The sequence below is a fragment of the Indicator indicator genome, chromosome 5 (assembly GCF_027791375.1).
Source record: "Indicator indicator isolate 239-I01 chromosome 5, UM_Iind_1.1, whole genome shotgun sequence".
Lineage (NCBI taxonomy): Eukaryota > Metazoa > Chordata > Aves > Piciformes > Indicatoridae > Indicator > Indicator indicator.
The window spans coordinates 15,763,467-15,784,091 of record NC_072014.1 but is presented as its reverse complement, the minus strand read 5'-3'; the positions used below and the strand labels follow the sequence as shown (position 1 = coordinate 15,784,091).

Below are 20,625 nucleotides of genomic sequence, written 5' to 3'. Positions count from 1 at the left end.
CTTTGTATTCCTAGAGGTGAAAGAACGTGCCTTGAAGAAAATAGCCAACCAATATATATATATGGAATGTAGTGCTGTCCTAACAAGAGAACAGTTTAGAAAATACATTTCCATCAGGGTCTTCATGAGATCAAGAGAAGAGAGACTGCTTATGTATCTTTAATGCAAACAAAATTTATTTACTAAATTACAACAACATTATAACGTGGTTACATGGGTTTGCTAGAATAGGGTTGGGAGAGTCTATGAAACGTGTTGACAAGTCAAGGATTAAGCTATGGTCTCTTCCACTTCCCTCAAAATACCCTGTACTACTCCTGTGCCTATGTATGATGCATGAAAAATTAAGGGAATGCCTGTTTGTAAAACATCTTCAGATTTACTTGTGGGTTAAGGTTTACCACTGATTTTTTTTTTTCATTTTTATTTGGTCCCTGACTTTTGAACGTTCAGAGTTGGAAAGAAAAGTCACAATATAGGAATAACAATAATTATTATAATTAGATTATTTTAATTGCATAGCTTTCAGTTTTCTGTGTGTCTGTCTTGTCTGTGCTTGAAGAAAGATCTCAGAAAAGGTGGGGGAGTGTGCTCAGAAAAAAAAAAAGATTTCATAGACTGTTTTTTAAAATGCTTTTCATGTTGGATGTGGGAAACGATGCAGGTTGGAGGATACTTGCAAAAAACCTGCTACAGTATTAAATCTGGCTGCATGGAGAGTTTTCTACTGTGGGAACAATATAGATGAATAATAAAATTCCTGGTGAATTCAGCTATGTTTTTTTGTACAGGAGGGATAATATTATTAAGTACATTATGTATACATAATTGTGGGATTTTTTTGTGTAAGAATGCATAACTGAAAGTTACCTATTATTTAAAGGTTTAACCCTAGAAATTAAATGGCAGGAAGTTGTGGGGCTTTTTTTTTTTTTACATTTAGACATAAATTTGTTATAGTAAAAACTTCTATTAACATCACATTTTTAAGGACAGGAGTGAGAAAAAGAATTGGGAGATCAATGCACATGTAGAGTGGAAGAGAGACTTCATTTTTAATATGAAAAATTCATCAGCTATTTTATATGCAGTTGTTTTGTGCTCATTTCAAATTTTCAATTTTGAGGAGGTGAGCTGAGCAAAGTAATGAGCCATGTGTGTTCTTTTCCCTTGGAAGAAATTAAAGATGTAAGGCTAAATAACTTTTATGTCAAGGTTTACAATTTTTTTCTTTTTTTTTTCTCCTTAATTTGTACAGATTTTGCTTTGTATCTGTGTTGAATGTGCTCAAATTCAGTAAGAATTTGTGGAACCGGTGGGTTTCCTTAGCTCCCAAAGCTTTTTGTTGAAATTTTCCTTTCTGGCATAGCGGAGATGCTTCCTTGTGATGAAGACATCTGTCATTAGTCCAGAGTTATACTCCTCTTTAATGATTGTCTGTCTTCACTGCAATCCAGTGGGTTAAACAACTCTTTGCTGGGCTTTACTGAATCCCACAAAAGGGGGAAAAGGGAAGAGAAAAATCACTTGGATGTCTTTGCAGGTTGACATAGAGAGTAGAAAGTATTCATGGTATCCAGGGGCTTATCGGTCTGCCATGGACCTTTGTACCTGTTTATAGGATAATAGTTTTCAGGCTTTTATGATTTTATTCTTTTCTCAGTAGTGGCACAAACGTGCACTTACTATGGAAATTACTGATCTTACCCACTGTTAAGCAGCGATACCATTAAAATATGAGGGTTCAGTCTCAAGGATAATTATTGCTATGTCTATCCAAAAGATACTCCCTGCACAAAACTCAGATTTCAAATTGTAGTTTGGGTTTTGGTATTCTGAATAATAATGTCTTTGGGACTTCGAAATATTCTCACCAGCAGTTGCGCTTCCCCTGACAAGGAAGCCAACTGATCAGACAGAAGTGCTAAACCTGTGTTAAAATATGAGCTGAAGCACTTTTGTTAAAATTATGATCTCTTTTTACTCTGTCTTCTGAGGATGGGAGAGAGTTTCTTGTGCTGTTTGCAGAGCACTGTGATACATCAGATTCTGTGTTCTTCTGCATGGCCTGGCCTGGCCTTTCTTTGAGTACCCCTGTTTTATTTCACCTTTCACAAGGCATGTCATGGTGTAAACATCACAGCATACTAGATCAAAATGTGCAAAAATGTTTTTATTAGACAGACCTAATAGACTGTAAAAAGAAAGAGCATTCACTCATTGAAAGTAGCTTTGTCACTTCTACCTTCATCCTCAAGTAATGCAAATTTCGATGGGTGAGCATCACTCCAGGAGAGAAATTCTAAGAGCTTGAGAATTCTGCTTACCTGCTAACTATGAAAAATAGAGATCTGTCTTCTAGGGTTATGCCTCAACTTATCTGAAGTCCAGGTTAGCAAAACAGAATAGCTTTTTTAATTCTCAGACTTTTTTGCAAGGTGAGAAGCTAGTGGAAAGCTGAAAATCAAATACTTAGAGCACATCTTCCTGTATCACATGCAATGATCTGGGCCATTAGCTGGAAGCAAATACTAATACTTTTTCTTCCCATTAGTGTATAAGCAAAGCAGTATGTATTAGAAGAGGTACTGCCAGCTGCGAACTATGTACTGTCAAAAGTGAAGTAATTTGACTGCAGGACATGCTTTCTGTGCTTTCAGAGACTTCTAAAGTGGTTTACTGCAGCCTTTAAAATTGTCAGGGAGATAACAGGCTTTTCTCCAGTTCCCTGTGCAGCAGTGCAAGAAGTATGTTGTTTCCATTGTTTTAGGGTGTCAGTAGGTAGGGAGGGAAACACTACTCTTTTTTAACAAGGTCTGCTTTGTCCATTGATGTGTCACTAGCAGTGTGGGAAGCCTTTGTTTTGCTAGAATATATCACAGGAGTGCCCTGTCTAGTCTGCACTTCAATTAAAAAAAAAAAGTAACAAAACCAAACCCAACAAAACACACAGCCCCAAATCCAGCAACGATTTTTTTTGGGGGGGGGATGAGGGAGGCAATCACTGTGCTGTCATGAACAAGTTAAGCTTTTCTTCTGAGTTTGATCTAAAATTTTCCCTATCTTATACGACAGAATGAGTCCTTTTTTGTTTTAGAGTTGCCGTTGTATGTTTCTAAGCCTGGAGAATGGAGTATTTTCTTGCAGGACCACCTAATTCAAGTAAATGCCTAAAGATCCTTTAAAAAAATTTATTTATGTGGATTCATTTTCCCCCCTTCCTTCTGGATTTCCTTTCCTTCTATATATACAGTCCCCTTTTATCAGCAGATCAGAGGAAGAAAGTGATGCCACTGAAAAGAAGGGCATGTCAGACTCCTTCAAATCAGAAATAAGCTTTTTCTTCTTCTTTCTCTCGGACTCCTTTAGTAAGAGTTGATCTGACTTCTTGCTGCTCCTTTGGATTATCATGTGCTGTTGGCCTGATCCAGTGTGTTAGTCTGTCCAGTCAACACTTGTAATACAGCCCTAACTGAATGTGTCACCAGGAGGAACTTTTTACACTTAATTGGAGTTTGTTACTAAAGTAGATCTATATTATGCTGAACTTTAGTTATATGCCAGAGAGATTTCTTAAAAACTTTCAAGGAAAATGAGTGAGCTAATGAAGTTCTTTGATCTCTTCTCTACAGAAGCTAACTGATGTTTGGATTGCTCATAATTAATTTCATCCTTCAAATTAATTTTCATGAGCTTTAGAAATTAACAGTGAAGTAGTAGTTCATGGCTCTGATCTTTCTTGTAGATGTTGGTCTTAATTGTAGATTTGGGAAATTCTCTTTATAATAGAGGACAGCATACTGCCATACCCTTGATAACAGCATTACATTCTTGGCCTTGCTTGCTGCTACCTATTCAGTATCTGTCTCCTGAGCAGTTGCTCTTTATTCCTCATGTTCACTCACAAAGCTAGTGGCTAGCTTACCACAGCATGTCTACAGCTATGTGTCTAAGGAGCACTTACTTAAAAATGAGTTTTTTTTGTTCATACAGCCATTACTGATTCAGTTTATAGGTAAAATGGCTTAAAAGACTTTTGCGGAATGATGCATGACCAAGGCATTGGGCTCATTTAGCTTTAAGATTATTATTACTATGCTACAAGTCAGAAGTTTATTCCTGTAGAGCTTTACAGTTATGGCAAAAGATCCTTCAAATTCTATGTCTGCCTCTGTTGCAAAAAAATCCAGATGTCAAATTTCATGAAACTAGAAATTGCTGTTCAACTGAATTTTAGTGCAGGTACTTATAAAATCTGAGGATTTGATCCTAGGATCATATTTTAAATAAGATAAAATTAGTTTTAAAAGCTTTTCTGCATATTACTCATGCTAAGTCACCTGCTTGTCTTGAGTGAGCGTCTTAGGATGTTGGACAGAGTTATTAGGTGGGTTTTTGCTGTCCCTGAGGAGGGGTTTCTTAATGATTTTGGTCTTACCTATCTGAAAAAGTTGAAGTGTAAATTGTGCTCTTTGTTTAGTATACCTCTTTGTGTGTGCACTGTGTCAATTAAATTTACTGTAAAGGAAAGCCTGGTAGGAACATGATTTAGACCAAGCTTCTTGCAGTAGTGGACTAGTTAGTCAGCACTTGTCTAATGCTTCAAAATAATTTTGTTACAACATCTCATTTTTCAGTGAAATATTTCAGTAAGACAGAGCAGTTGATTGCTTTTGTGTTTTGTTTTCACCTTTGCAAACTCTCTTGAAAAGTCTGGAAACGTTCCATTTCGTATTTATATTAAATTAGTATGATGGGAAGAACTTTTGCTCTTATATCCTGGAGCTGCAAGGTTCACTTACACTGAAATCACATTGAACTATAATTCCTTGTGGAGAAAATTGAAAGCAGAGTTTGTTGTACCAAGTGGAAGTTTTTACTTTAGAATGAAACAGCTAAGTATTTGCACATAATTTCAAGTTCTCTAGCCCTTCCACTGCTGGGCTGCTTCAAAATGACAGCAGTGATGTTCTCCTATATATTTCCCCATTTTTCATAGGCTTCCATTTCTGTTGAAAATAAAAGCACTGAAAGGTTGTATTTACTTCTAGTAGAAATGAGAGGTGAAAACAGCTCTTGACAGTTGTCCTGAGGCAGCAGAAAAACCAATAATGAAAGAAATAGTTCAGTGTCTGTAAAATATGTGGTCTGAAATGAATACATCTCTCTGCCCTTCATGGAGATATGCTGGTTAACAGCATTTCACCAGGCTGAGGAATATTGTGGATGATATCTGTTATGTAAAATATTAGATATTATTGCAGTGTGAATGATTAACATTAAATTTATCCCTAGACACCATTTACATGTACAATAAACAACAAACTTGGGAACAAAAAGACGAAGTATCACAAGTAATTTGTATTTTCCTTTTCTTGGTATAAAATAAATACAATGTTGAGTGACCCAGAACTTTGCAAGCCACTTGAAGACATCAGGTTTTTTCTCAGATAAACTTGAAATGCTGCTTAGGCAGACGGAAGAGGAGATGATTTAGATGTAACACTGCAGAAGGACAGAGATTGCAGGCAGATATATGTTATTGGAATTTAGAATTGTTTCTGTATTGCTTTATGAAACAGTTCTGGATATGTTGCTCTCTCCAAACTAGCAAACTGGAAAGAACGGATTGGATTGTAATTCAATATCCAATTTTTGCTTTAGGTACCTCTTCAGACAACAGTAAAAGAGAAGGCAGGCTCCTCTTCAAAACAAGCACGCTAATGTTAGGAACAAAGCTATCTAGAGCTGTCTCAGTGTGTTCTCAATGTAATCAGGCAATAAAAAATGTGGTCTTGACGTCTAATCTCACAGCCTCTATAGCTTGCATTTCATAATTTTTATATATATATATATTTTTGTCATTGCCAGTCTGTAGAGCAATAAAATAAATACTAATGAGGCAGGTTAATTTCCAAAAACAGATTGAGGTTTTTTATTTAAGCTTCGTGATGCATCAGACTGTGTTACGATGTCAGACTATGTTATAATGATAAAAAACTAGCAGACATTAGATGACATGCTTGGATTATTACATGCATGGGGAAGGCTGAATTTTGGTAGGAGCTGGGTGAGCCTCTGTGCAAACAAGATAGTTGTCTGCAGCTCCAGCTGCAGATGACTGATGATGCATATAGTTTAGTAAGCTTTCTGTTTACTGAAATATTTATGCTTCCCTGGACTGCCTTGTTCCATGTAGGTAAGGTTAGTCTGAGAAGCTGGCCAAACTACAAATGGGTTTCATCCCACTTAGCAGCTGAGGAGTATCTGTGTCCCTTGTGGCTAGGTGCAGCATTTGCTTTTTCTGAAAGCTGCAGAAAAGATTTTGCCAGCATTGCTGGCAGGAAACTGGGCTTGTGATAAGAGTAGCTCTCTTTATCACTCTGAGGTGTGCTTCAATGGTTAATTACAGTTTGTTACAGAACCACTAAATGCTGCTGCTTGATTTGAAAGGGTACTGTTTCAAGGGTTGGGTGTTGGGTGGGTTTTGTCTCTTGGTTTGGTTTAGTTTGGATTTTGTTTCACTTCTCTTCACAGCTGTGGGTTTCTACTTTTTGTATGAGCAATGCTATTTAATGTGGAAAACTGTTCAGATGGACATTTTTCTGACAATAATTTCAGTATAATTTAACTTGGAAATTGTATTAGTGCAATTTTGCGGGTACTAAGTTAACATAAAAAGCCTCTGTCGTGTGTTCCTTGTCCCCTCTTGCATTCTCCACATTTTAGCTGGAATATGTTACCATTTTGACATTGTTCTTCCCCTCCCTCAGTAGTTTTTAAAACAATTTGTTTGTTTACAATTATTTTAAAGACGATGCTATAATAAAGTTAAGGCTGTGTTTTGAAGGAAAAAAACCACCCCAAAGTATGTGTCTTGTATTTTGTAAATATTGGAAAAATAAATAAAGAAGCCTTTCAGGAATTTGGTACCATGAGCCTCCTTATTCTGAAATTGCATAAAATGTGGATCTGTATTTTTCTGTTGTGTAAATACCAGTACTGCTTTGCTGTATCTGCAGGCTTTTAGTTTGTATTCTGAGGGTTAAATATCTTTCCCTTTTTTTCTTGATCCATTGCTGTAACCACAGTAACCATTTTAACTGTGTTTGATTTAGTCCCAGTAGGCAAGCAAAAAATTAATATTTAGAGCAATTCATAGGCAAAGTGAACTTTATCTCTTCATCCCAGTGGATTTAAGAGATGAATTAATTAACTATTGTTGTCTTCAGAATTAGCATAGTATTGACAGGTTAAAGGTTGTTTTGTTAGGTTTTCAGCTTTTTAACTAGCCCTATTTTTTTTTGTCTTAAGAAACAGACCCCCTTTCACCAACCCCACTCCAATCTTTCCTCTCCCTCCCTCCAAATAATCAAGCACTCATTGAAGCTACCACTGCAAAAATACCAAATAAACCACAACCAAAGGTCATAATATCCAGCAGCAGGTTAAGTGTAGTTTCATTGCAGGTAGCATTAGTTTTTAAACGTGCAAATTCTAAATGTTAAGTGTTGGGCACATATTTGAGCTCTTCTGTGTATTTTTTTGGTTGTTTGCAGCTTTGTAATTTTTCTAGGATCAAAACACAAAATTGAAACCATGCTGATGCTTGGCTTGCTGCAATTCATCTTACAGATACATATATAAAATCAAAAATAATACACACAATAGATACAAACATGTATACATATTTTTCTATATTTATATGCCTGTATGTATAAAAATACAGACATATCATATGTTGTATTAGGTCTACTATATATTATAGCTCTGTATCTCAGAGATGTATTTGTCCTGGGGAGTCAAACCCCAAAACATGCCCTAGCCCAGACAATGGGCTAAGCACCTGCAAATGTGCTAACCTGGACAGTTCCTGGGGTCCAGGTGGTCAAGGCAAATGTGCAGCACGTGTGCTTAACATTGTAAGCACCTGTGAATGTGCAAACCTGGATACTTCTGGGGTCCAGGTAAACATGGACCATGTGTGATTAACTTTGTAACACAGCTGTGAATTGTGTCTGCCCCTGACCACGTTTGGTCCTATAGGTCCAGTTATCAAGTTTCTGTGTTACCAAAGGGCCAAGACAAGCCAAGAAGTTAGGCAACTTGCCTTGTGCTCACCCAGCAAGCAACAAGAGCCAAATGCTGCCAGAGTATCAGCTGAAGGGTCTGCCCTAGCAGACCATCTACACCTGGGCCTTGTTCTTACCATAAAGAGATAAGAGCCAAATGCTGCCCAAGTAGCAGCTGAAGAACTTGTCCTAACAGGCAACAACTACACCCAGGCCTTGCACCTGGACCAAGGCAGAAAGGGTAAAAGCTCCAAGAGAACTGAATCCCAGAAGAGGCTACAGCCTGGTGATGCAACACACAAGAGAGTGGCCCCCAGCCCTCTCCAAGCCAAGGATTGCTCGAGTCATAGCCACAGCATCTGGGAAGATACCAGACAGAGGAGCAAGTCGTGAGTACCTGGCCACTCCACCACAGGATCCCATTTGTGGGAAAACCATAGATCACAGTACCTGTATTCCCTATTTGAATCACTGTGTTGGAAATTCTTAGATCTGTGCTTAAATAATTTAACTGTCTTTATATGTGGAATGTAATACTGACAACCAAATAGAACCTGTAAATAGACTTCATAAATAAGTGACAGTGATGTTTGAAGATACTACTGCCCAAGAATTAATTATAAAATACATAAAAATATAGATTTTATTGGAGTATTTTATTGGAGTATTAGTATTGGAGATACTATTGGAGCTATATATTGTATCTAATACAGTAATACATAGCCAGTGCAAGAAATAATTATAATACATTCTGTATCTTGGTGCATATCTGTTCAAATAAATATATATTTATTTGTATATGTATCTATATAGCTATAATGCATGTTCGGTGGTCAGATTGATCTACATGGCAGAAGTCTTGCATGTGTGAGGGTAAAGCCTTTTTAGGCAAGGTGGAAGTTCTTAGCTCAGGGGACCTATTTTCCAGTGGTGACATTTGTTGACACAAAATTAAGTTTGCTTTTGTTGCAAATGCAATTTCAAGTGAGAGTTTTGGACATGAAAGTGGTCTTGTCACATGAGGCGTGGTAAAAATAATGGAACTAGTCATTAACATTGGAAGTAGTGTTCCTACTTATGCTGTATGGCTTTAAAGTGTTATTTTGTCAGATTTATAAACTAAGTACTTTTTAGAAGTTAGAAGTTTGAAAAACAATGGTTCTCCATTTCCTTCCTCAGCAAATATCAACTTAGAATATCTGAAAGTGATTCATAGAATCATCTGGTTGGAAAAGACCTTAAGATCATCGAGTTCATCTATAACCTAACATCTCCCTGTGAATTAATGGTAATTATCTTTCTATATTATTCCCTATGTTGTGCAGTTAAGAGTAAATTAAATAAAAGCATAAGAAATAAATAGAAAATCAAAATGCCAACATGAGGGCAGCAATTCAGGTAAGTGCAACTTCTTTGTAACTTGTTTTAATGTTTGGTCCTTTGACAGATATTGTCCCATACTTGTCTGCTGATACACTTAGATTTCTACGTAGATCAGCAGTTTGTAGCTAAGTGCTCCCCACAACAAAAATGTTGCTTTTTTTTTGTCAGCTCTTCAGGGAACTTTCAGGGAGGCTAATGCAAGCTCTCACAAACCATGGAAGAGTTAGAAAGCATGGGAGAACAAGGAGGTGTCTCCGAAGTGTTACCATCCTACCTGGTGGTGCTGTCGTGGAAACTTTGCTGTTCTGGCTTCTGCTGCGGCTAGCTGGGTAGCTTATGGACATGGGGGTCTTCTCCTGCCAGAGTGCAAATGTAAACCCTGAAGTTCACAGTTTTATCTGAATATTTGAAGTTGGTTTCAGTTGCTGCTTCACTGGGTAATGGATTTATTGTGGGATTCTGTGCTTTACCAGGAACTTGGTCTTAGCCTAATTAATCATTAAAGGTTGTCAGCATACTATGGTGGAACTTGTTATTAGAGACTGCGTGTATTTCAGAGAGCTGTGACCCTTTCATGAGTAACTATAGAAACCTCAGCAGCAGTAGTTATTAGCTTAAATTATGGAGTTCAGTTTTTTAAAGAATATTGGCCAGAGTCAGTGGCTAATAATTTTGATGTCTAAAATGATGAAGAAAGATTGTAAAACTAGAATTCTGGTTATTTAACTTGGAGTAACAATGTGATAAATGGAATATTAGATTTTGCAAGGTCCTTTTTATCCTAAAAAATTCTAGAATACTTGCATGAGTTAGTAGACAGCACTAAATAAATAACTTGCATATTTTCTGAACTTACTGTATATAAAACATTTTATGTCCATGCCCTTTTTACCAGATTCACAATTTGAGTGGAATTTGCTGCAATAGCAGATAAAATGTCTTCAGGTTTTTGTTTTATTTTTCAGTATATTTCTAATATTTATTTCATATTAGAGCTGATTTATACTGGTAAATGTACTGGAAAAAATATTTCTTGATTTGCAAAACAGTATTATGTGCAAGTGTCTCTGTTGAAACAGAAGGGGAAAAAGAGGAAATGTCAAATATAAATGTTGCTTCAGAACATCAAGGCCTGTAGGTATATCAGTTTTGAAAATAGCAATTGATATTTGTACAGATAATGAGATAGAGTTGATGCCAGCCTGTGTTTTGGAAGAGAATTTAAACCCAGTCCTTCATGACTTAAATTACATTATAACTTTATTTTAAGAGAAAAGGAAACCTTGATTTGAAGGATGAGAGCATTTCAAGGTCCTCTTACCATTTCTTGATCAGTATGGTATTGGCCAGTGTGGGGAGACAAGTTTTTGGACTGTATGAGAAGAACAAATGCAATATAGCAATGCTAGTGTTTTCTGTGTTGCTAGAGCTGTGAAATGCAGGAAGGCTGCACATCAGTACACATGGTGTGCTATTAAGAAATAAAGATGCTGCTCAAATGTTTTAGGGTAAATGTAGGCCTAGTTGAGAGAAAGAGAAGCCATTTCAGCAGTGATGCTCTTTTAAAAGATATAAATCACAGCCATCATGCTCTGGACCAGATCAATGGAGTTGATTGAGACCATCCTCTGTGTTTGTGGGCAATGATACAGGAAGCAAGCCCATGGTAGAAATGAAATCTGTTGTGATGGCAGGATCAAAATGTTGAAATTAGCCAGTGGGTAGAAATGCCTGCCATAAGTTGGCATAAATGTTGTCCCACTTGTGAGTCATTGAGCTGCTAGAGTAATTAAACCTGTCATTGTTTTGGTTTTCTGTTCCTCTCTCTGTATTTTATATTATATTGTAGGATGTTCAGTCTGCAGGTGTTTTTCTGGCAGGATGCCACTGACTTACTGAGACTGGACTGTCTGCTGACAAAGCAGTCCCTTCAGCTGGTGTGTGCCTGATGTACAGTCTCCAGGGTACTTTCACATAAATTATTTGTATAAAATGTTTACCTCCTTGAACTAATGTTGAGTGAGACAATCTTCATTGTTATGTATATATTAATCTCATAGTGATGTTTTAATAACTGGAACCTGCATGAATGTGTGATGGGTAGTTGAAGTGGCCAGAGTTTGCAGGTAATGTTTTTTTGTCAGTGCCAACATTTTAAGGGGAATCTGTCTATCTGTCTGAACTGTGGATCTTGAAGGCTATGTTTTATTACAACAGAAACTAGAATCATGAAAGTGCTTAAAAAGGAATAAATGTACATGTGGAGTGTGGCAGAATGTGGAGAGGACTGGTAGAATAGTTCCAGAATAGTTTGTGTTTGTGTATGTTCTCCCTGCTTTCTTTGAGAAGGCTCAGCTTCCCCACTGTTCTGTAGGGGAGAATATGAGGGGACAGGGGGAGAGGGTAGTTTGTGTGAGCTACTTGTCTTTTACTGTTCAGGATGGCTTACAGCTTAGTATGCCCAGGAGCTCCCCAAGCAGTAGCTAGGAGAGGCTGCCTGGGAGCCTTTCATCCTTTTGACCTGCCATACTCTTCTGAAGGTAGTAATTGCAAATCTCTAGGTATTAGCTATCATAATGTGCATGGACTTTTGTTTCCTGTGGTCTAATTTGTGAATCATGTGACTGATTTCTTATGTTGAATATGCCCTCCTTATGAAAATCCACCTACTCAAGCCACCGAGTTTTCATAAAATATTGCTGCTGGTTTTGCCAGGTTTTATGCCTTTCAGTCCTTCTGGGCTTGAAGGTTTCATCAGCTGATTAACACTTGTGTGTATATATTAAATGTTCTGTAGCATTTAGGTACTGGACTGTCAGAATTGTGCAAAGATTTATTAAGTTACGGCTCCCTGTAAAACACCTTTAAAACAAACGAACAAAAACAACCAGCAACAGTTTATCTTCTCGTTGTTATGGTATATGCTCTGCTCTCAGTTTAGCCTTTGGATCACTGGATTTACTGACAAAATAGTCATAATCTTACCTCTAAAACTTGGCTCTAATACATATTTGGCCTAGAACATTAGTGATAAAATATATTTAACTGTAAATATACTTCCTAAATAAAAGAAATTAAAGGTTCTAGTGCTCACTTTTGAGACATAAGACTGAGATCTTGTTCTTTGAAGACTGCAGTATGATTCTGTCAGGCTTGGTTTTGGGGTTTTTTTTATGTGCTATTTTTTTCTGAAAAGATATTGTGAGGGTGGTTACTGTATGTGTGCGGTCAGTATTAAAAATAATTTCACCAGTGACTTCATTAATCCTATTCAAAATGCAGTGGCAAGGGGAGAAAAAGGAGGGGAAAAAAAACAACAAACCACAAAAGAATAATTAGCGGAATGAAATTGAGTTAGTAGGTGTGACATCCAATTATTTTCTGCCCTGAAGATAAATATCAAGTGAAGGTTAGATATTGCAGCTTCAGTGTAGCACCTCTGCTTCCTCCAAATCAGGTGGAATGAGAAATAGCCATGTTGAGTGAAGAAGAACATGTTTCAGACCTTTGTAGCTAACACAGTTTGTTCAGGAGTGGGTTAGTCATTGTGATTCAGGACTTTTCTTCATAAAATATTACTGGTTTTTGGCTTGCAATGTGGCACATTTAATTTTGATAGTCTTTCTGCTCTGTGGTTGAAAATCGTTCCAGGCTGGTTAGTGCAGAAAGGTTCAATGCTGTGCTGCAGAGCTTTGTGAAAAACTGTGTTCTAGAATGGCAGCCTTGGAGGCTGAGACAAGAACAGGATTGCTCCAACATACCCAAGGATTTCTTCTAGGCTTTCCTAAGAAGACAGTTTTAGAAAGTCACACTTCATGTTGCGACTGACTGAGCTGCCGTGGCTCTGTGGTAAGAGAATTCCCTGATCTATGGAAGGGTTGACATGGAATGGAAAAATCTGGTTGTGACAGGCTATGTCAAATTAGCTGTTAAGTGTGTAATAGACCTTATCATATGAATTGCAACCAAATGTAGTCTTCTGCAGTGCTTCAGGCCATTGTAGACATAGTTTCATCTGTGAAATGAGAGCTTTTCTTTGACCTTCCTTAAAAAAAGAAGAAATGTTGCATTTTTAAAGCCCTGTTGCATTTACTTGAGCCTTGTTTGGAAATACTGTATCATTTCCTCTAGTTGATACCACACTAATAATGTGTCCATGCAGTGTGCTTTTCATTTCACTGCTATCTTGGGATATATTTCATACATTTAGATCTTTCTAGGAAACTGTCCAGATTTTATTCTTTTGTTTCCTGTGAGACTTGCAGATTTTTTTCTCTCTCTCTTTTTTTTTTTTTTTTTTTTTTTTTTGTCTTTTTCCTTTTCTTGTTCATTACTTAGTGCAGTCCAATTCATTTTTGGACTTCTGACAAGTAAGCTCATGGTCTATTAAAGAAAAAACCTCAAATGTTTAGCTGTAAAAAACAATGCTGTGAGTACCTTTATGTCCTATGCAGCTTATGGAAAACACAGTATTTTTGGAGAAAAGTTTCATTATTAAACAGATGTAGAACTGGGTTAGATAGTATAATTATATGTTGGCAAGAAATGAAAAAGGCTGTTAAAAAAGCCAACTGTTTATATAAATAACCAGTTTTATGTTGTGTGAAAGTGGCCTGTTTTGTACAAACTAGTTATTCTTCCACTCCATGTTTTTAACTTCATGATGAATTTACCCCATATTTTCCCCATGTACTATTTTTCTTGGGACTTATACAATTTATAACTTATATAGCCAGCAGTTTTTGGGGGTTAGGTGACGTTTTATTGATGTGTTTGTATAGCTGTAAGAGTTCATTGATACTGGTGAGATGCAGAAGTGCTTATGATGTTTTCTTAATGTAGTATTCCATTGTTCAGACTGTCCTCAAATTGTGTTATTTTAAATGCAGTTTTTTAGAATGAGACTGGAGATGATGGAACTTAGTTCACTTGATTGGAGTGTAGCACAGACATTCAGATCTGAACAATAAGGAGGCTTGATTCCAAGCAGTAAGGCTATAGAGGTGAAGAGGCACTGATATGGTGTTGAGAAAGCTGACATAAGTTATTTGAAGGAAAAAAACTTAAAACCGTAGAATGGTTCGGGTTGGAAGGGACTTCCGAAGGTCATCTAGTCCAACCCCCTCTGCAGTAATAGAGGGATTGGACTAAATTCCATTAATTTCTATGTTAGTGGAAAAACAACGAAAAACAAGCCAACCAACCAAACCCTGCCCCCCCCCCCCCCAAAAAAAAAACCCCAAACCAAACCACCAACAAACACAAAACCAAAAATCAAACAGACAAACAAAGCCAACAAACAAACAAAACCCAAAACCAAACAGAAGCACTCTTGACAATGTGTAGATGTTTTAATGAAATTTAAGGAGGTGGATTTAATATTTGGTTGGCTTGGGTGCAATTTTCAGTTCTTACAACTTTCATTTTCATATACTTGGGTCATTAGTTTTACTACTAACTACCTTAAGTGGCTGTTTATTTCTTGGAAATAAACAGAAGTTTAAAGGAGTAATTCTGTAGGACTTTAATAAATGTGAATGAAGCAATGATCCATGCTTGCTGTTATTGAGATACTGCTGTGTCTAGAACTAATGCAAGCAATTTGATGTTATTGATGTCTTGGAATATTTTTTTAGGCTTCTCTGTGTAGTTGGAATAAGCACAGTATGGGGGAAATTTTCTAAGTGTTCGTTGTTGTGCAGGAAATGAGGTTGCTAAACACTTGTTTGTGCAAATGAAATTCCATGCTTGTTTTAAAATGGGGTGTTATAGAACCCTGTTCTGTAGTGTATACGTTTTTATTTGTAGAATTGACACGTAGGTGAATTTACTTTTTCACTTGTTGGGAGAGGGTAAAAGACAGCTCTGACTACTGTTAATGTTTTTCCTCAGTGTGTAACGTTGTGGCTAATTGCATGCATTTTATTTTTTTCGTAACATGATTCCTGGCAAACTGTTGTGTCCAGGTACCTTCATTGGTACAATGGCATTCTCTCTGGTCAGAAAGGGTGTGTGTATTGACTTGAGAGTATAACAAAAACAGTTTTGGCTGAACATGATTCTGATGTGGCAGATTATAAATGGCTCATTTATTTCCTATGACTTACCAGATCACACACAGGATGTTGATTTTAAACAAAGTCATCAGTAAACATAAATTACTTAGATTTGTTTAAAATGCATTAATTACATAAGTGCAACCTGTACAAAACCCCAATCTTTTATAGTGTGATCACATAATGTTTTTCATCAACTCATAGTAGAAATAAATGCATTTCAGAGTACATCTTGGACACATAAAAGCTTTAAAAATGCTTCTTTTGCTACCTTGTAGCTTTCTTGATTTCTCTCCTGCCCTGAATGGGAACTTGAGGAAGTACCTTTCCACCTTCTACTGTCTACTGTGTTGTCAGTCCATCTCTGTAACCACTCACACAGCCAACAGGCATAGGAAGCTCCATGGAAACAGGAGGAATAATTATTTCACTGTGAGGATAACAGAACACTGGAACAGGCTGCCCAGAGGGTTTGTGGTGTTTCCCTCTCTAGAGATATTCAAGACATGCTTGGATGAGTTCCTGTGTGATCTGCTCTAGGTGATCCTGCTCTGAGAGCAGGGGGGTTGGACTAGCTGATCTCTTGAGGTCCCTTCCAGCCCATAACATTCTCTGATTCTGTGATCTCTTTAAGAGAATGCTCAGTTCATACATGCCAGTTTATTTATACCTGTAAGAGAAATTTTTAGATGTCTTTTATATGCTAATCAGTTAAATAGTTTATGGTAGAATTATTACTCTGCTTTTAAGCCCTCTGAGTTTATGAAAGCTACCAAAAGATGCTGGCTCCTGTCTTTCAGTGATAACATTTGATTTCATTGGCACAGATAGCAGTCTGAGTAGATTGTAACTATCACTGGTCACCTCATAGTCCGTTGGTAAGGACTGGCTAAAGTAAGGTTTTTGGGATGGTACCATAAATAGCTGGAGTCTTATCATCAGAGCTTGTTTGTTCAAAGGAGATAGTGATATGCTTTTTCTGAGAGGACACAAACTCTGACACTTTGTGATTAAAGCGAATCTCTTCCTATTCTGTGTAGTTTGTTTTTAAAAACCAAGCGAACCAAGAAACAGCAACAAAACCCCACAAAAATCCCAAAGCAAACAAACCAACCAACCCTCCAAAAGCAACCACAAAAAACCCGAACAAACAAAACTGTGGCAAGGGAAAAAATGAAAGCATTCCCTTAAGGAGACAGATTAGCCAAAAGTATAGGCCACACAACATACCTATTTCAAGCTTTCTCTGAAGCCTTCTATAGACCTTTAGTCGTGGAATGAAGGACATACTGATGTGTAGACATTTTCACGCTTTCCCTGTGAAGTAGGCACTAACCAGAAGTTGTAGGAAAGACTGTAATTCATTAGTAATACAATTTTTCTGTCCAGTTACTTGTTGTGTGGAACAAAATGAATTCAGGTTCATGCTTACTTGCTCTTTAAATAAACATAGTTCCTTGGTGTTAATGCTCTGCATGTTGAATTATTTTTTAATCTTTGAAGTAAATCTACAGTATGAAGAAAGGAGAAGGATGACTGAGCAAACCTTTACAACAGTTGATACTGTTTAATGTTTAAAGTACAATCCACCCTAACATTTAAAAATGTGAAGTGTACTATATACTGTGTAAGTATTGGCATAAAAATACTGACAAATCAGTATGGAGTAATTTAAATAATTACTAAATACTACATTGTAAAGAACTTGGAAGGATTTTGAGAAGAACTTCCCAGTTTAGACAACAAATATTTTTCTTTCTGGATCCAAGCAGTCTTGGAAGGTCTCAGTACTCGGACTTCACAGAGTGGAGACTTAAAAGTAGAGTGAGAGTTAGGAGGGAAGTGGGAGTGTAATAGTTCAGTGAAAGACAAAACAACAATGCTGGTGTGTCACCAACCCTTCTTCCAATATGCAGGTTAGAGGTGTCACCTCTATCCTGTTAGCAACAGAGTTTAAAAATGCAGTGGTCTTTCACTTGTACTAAAGCCAGAGCTTTGCAACCTGGCACTGGTCTACAGACTTTTTGGGACCCTGTGTTTTCAGCTTTGAAGTTGTCATTGTCCAAAAGGAACTCACCTCTTAGTTCTAGTTAATTTGGAAATTATTGCTGAAAATATTTTACTTCTTTTAAAAGGTTAGGGCATTCATGTTATGTTGTCCAAATAAGCTATAATCAGAATAAGAAAAGGTCCATTCTAATAACTGGTAGTCTTCTGATAGATGTCAGCCTTGTTAGTGCCTCATTTTTCCTGCTAGCCCATTCACATGTGTCTTCAACTCACAGGAAAAGCAGCAGCATAGGAACAAAGGAATACTTGGAAAAGAAGTTATTATTGTCTGCTCTTATATTTATAACCTTGAATTTCTGGTAAGACTTTGTGGCCTTTTCTTTCCCTCTCAGTTGTATTTAAGCATTTATCTTAGAAGAATTCAGCTTCTTGTCTGTTGGATTGAAAAATCCATGCTCTTTGCCTATATATTACTTTAAGTTGAGACAAAGTACTTGTTTCTACTGTTTTAAAAAATATTATTAAGAGTTTTTTAATATGTAATCATAGCTCAGCTATGTCATTTTACCAATACACTGTTATCAGACCCTGGGTATGTTCAGTGTTGTAGCTGAGGTACATAAAATGTGATGGTGGTTAACTGCTTTGTCCTAGTCCTCAAAGGCTAGCTATCCTTTCACAGAGTAGCAAAATAGTGTTGGGTTAGGAAGTTAAACCTTTTTCTGTTTTTGTTTTTTCATTAGCTCTTCTTTGCAGATGTAGATAATAATTTGGTTAGTCCTTAATGTGTTGTTAAGGGCTGGGGAGAAAGCACAATAGGTAGTAAGCTTTGATAAAAGAAGAAAAGCATGATGTGCAGATGTATTGTAATTTGTTTCACCCTTTGCTGGTTTTTAATATTCTGGCTTTTTATTCAGTACACATCAGTTGTTGCAAGTGAGCCATTTTTGGGCTATTAGTTTGACAAATGAATTTGCAGGAGGTGTCTTTTTTAACATTCAAGGCCATTAAGGTACTGTTAAGAAAACAACGCTTGGATAATCTCATCACGCTGTACATTTTCCAGTTCCAGATTGTGGTTGTGAGTTCCATGTGTATATCGTACTTACAACAAAAGCTTCTTGATGCAGTGTTTTGAAGTGTCTTTAAACTGGAAGGCCAGATAGCGCGTCACCTACTGATACCAGCAGTGTGATGTATTTGCTTCAGTTTGAGCTTTTCTTTCGTCAGAGGACAATGTCTGTATACCCAGAATTGGTAGATTCTTGCACCACTAACACATTTACTATTGCAGATCAGGATTTTTCTTTTTAAAGCCCATTACACGTTTTCTGCATGACATGAAGTAATATGTCCTGCAATCCGCTCTGTAACATTAGAATATCTTGATTTTTAATTGCTAAGAATATGTGTTTGCAGGCTATATTATGCTATCTCAAATCATACTGCCTGGAAGATAAAGGTGGAAATTTTTTTTTGTTGGATAGTAAGGAGAGCTTTGCGATCTCAGTGTCTAGTTGTGCATACCTTCCTAGTGTGGGTGTTTGAAGCGTAGGGAGAACACAAAGGACCCCGGTGAACTTTCTCGTGTTAGAAGCATTCTTTTTCTTCTTTTATTATTAAGTAGCCTGATGCTTTACCGTGATATTTTCCCTTCCTCTGCTGCCCCACTCCCTCTAGATCAGAGTTAACACTTATATTGAATTAAATGTTTCAGTGAAGAGCATGAGTTTAAGACTCAGTTAGTAATAAAAATTGATTTAGAAACACCAGCAGCACTGCATAGGAGGCAATTGGATTGGAGTGGTGGTGGGTAAGCCCTTTACTGCTACATGAGGGAGTAAACAAAATTAAATAGTGGACATTTGGGTGAGATTCGTCTCTAGGTCCGTGAGATGTTCATTATCTGAAAATGTTTCCTTCTCTTTTTTTCTATCCGTATGTTAAATAGGTAAGTCAGTTTCCTACTAATTGGGTTAAGACTTGTATGTGTTAAGCTTGGCAAGGAAAAAGTAAACTCTGATCTCAAAATGCTTTAGTTGTGCTTTCAAAAGCAATGAAAGATCAAAAAGTAATTTCTATTATGCTTACTTGTGTTTCTGAATGTGCCTTGAACATCTTACTGAAGCAATTACATGCATTTTGGGGTTAACTCAATGCTGCTCATGCTACAAAACAGAGAGCTATAAAAAGTAGTCCAAAGCTGAACTGTGAAGTGTTATGTGGGTAAGATGAATTAAAACTTGCAGCTTCAAAATTCATTCTAAAACTTCCTCAATTCTAAACTTCAGCAGATGTTTGCACAGCATTAAGCCTGAATTAAGCCACATTTGTTTCAATGAGAGCACACTTGAGCCTACAGTTCTTGTCACTCCTGAATTCATTATCTTGTTTTAACTTTTGCTCATTAGATTTCACTCTGCTTTGGCTCTGAAGACTTCTAGTTAGAATCTCATATTTTCAATATGGGTGATTTAAAGATCTGATGGCATTATAACTTTTACCTTGGGAAATTTAAGCAGGTTTAACAGTATTGATGCAGCTGCAGAATGACACTGACTAATAATTGAAGCAGCCTCAGTGCGTGCATGCAGTTTGTGTCAGACAGTAGTATTCTGGTTGGTTTGAGCAACTTAGCTGTACTCATGAATTTTGCTGTGGTGTTCAAGCCCCTTTTTGGGGTGGTGGGTTTTTTTGTTGGTTGGTTGGTGTTTTGTTTTGCTTTGGTTTTGTATTTTCCTTTTTCCACTCCACCCCCCCACCCCCTTTTTTTTTTTTAATTAGGAGTCTAATTAGGGAATTAATACTTTCATGCAAATAGATTTCTGAAGATACTGTATGAATATGAAGCCAGGCTCCATAGGTGAGCTTTTTGGCACGTCTGAGGGAATGTGTTTGACCATGTCTCCTGTTTGCTGTAATAAAATAGCTCAGTTACCTACCTGATACCACCTGGCTTCAGATGGACAGTACTTTCCTGCCTTTCAAAGGCTGCTAGATTAGTTAAAGGGCCAACCTTAGATTTACTTTATCAGTTACAGTCCATTCAGAGAGTTAGAAAACTCTACAGAGAACCTTACTGCTGCTTAAATTATTTTGATTTA

At 37.0% G+C, this 20,625-nt stretch overlaps 1 protein-coding gene across 1 annotated transcript in view; it reads left to right on the top strand.

Moving 5' to 3' along the window:
- The window catches only part of PARD3B (par-3 family cell polarity regulator beta), a 411,926-nt gene that overhangs the window by 47,318 nt on the left and 343,983 nt on the right, over positions 1–20,625 (top strand). The gene's annotated exons all lie outside the window — the stretch shown is intronic.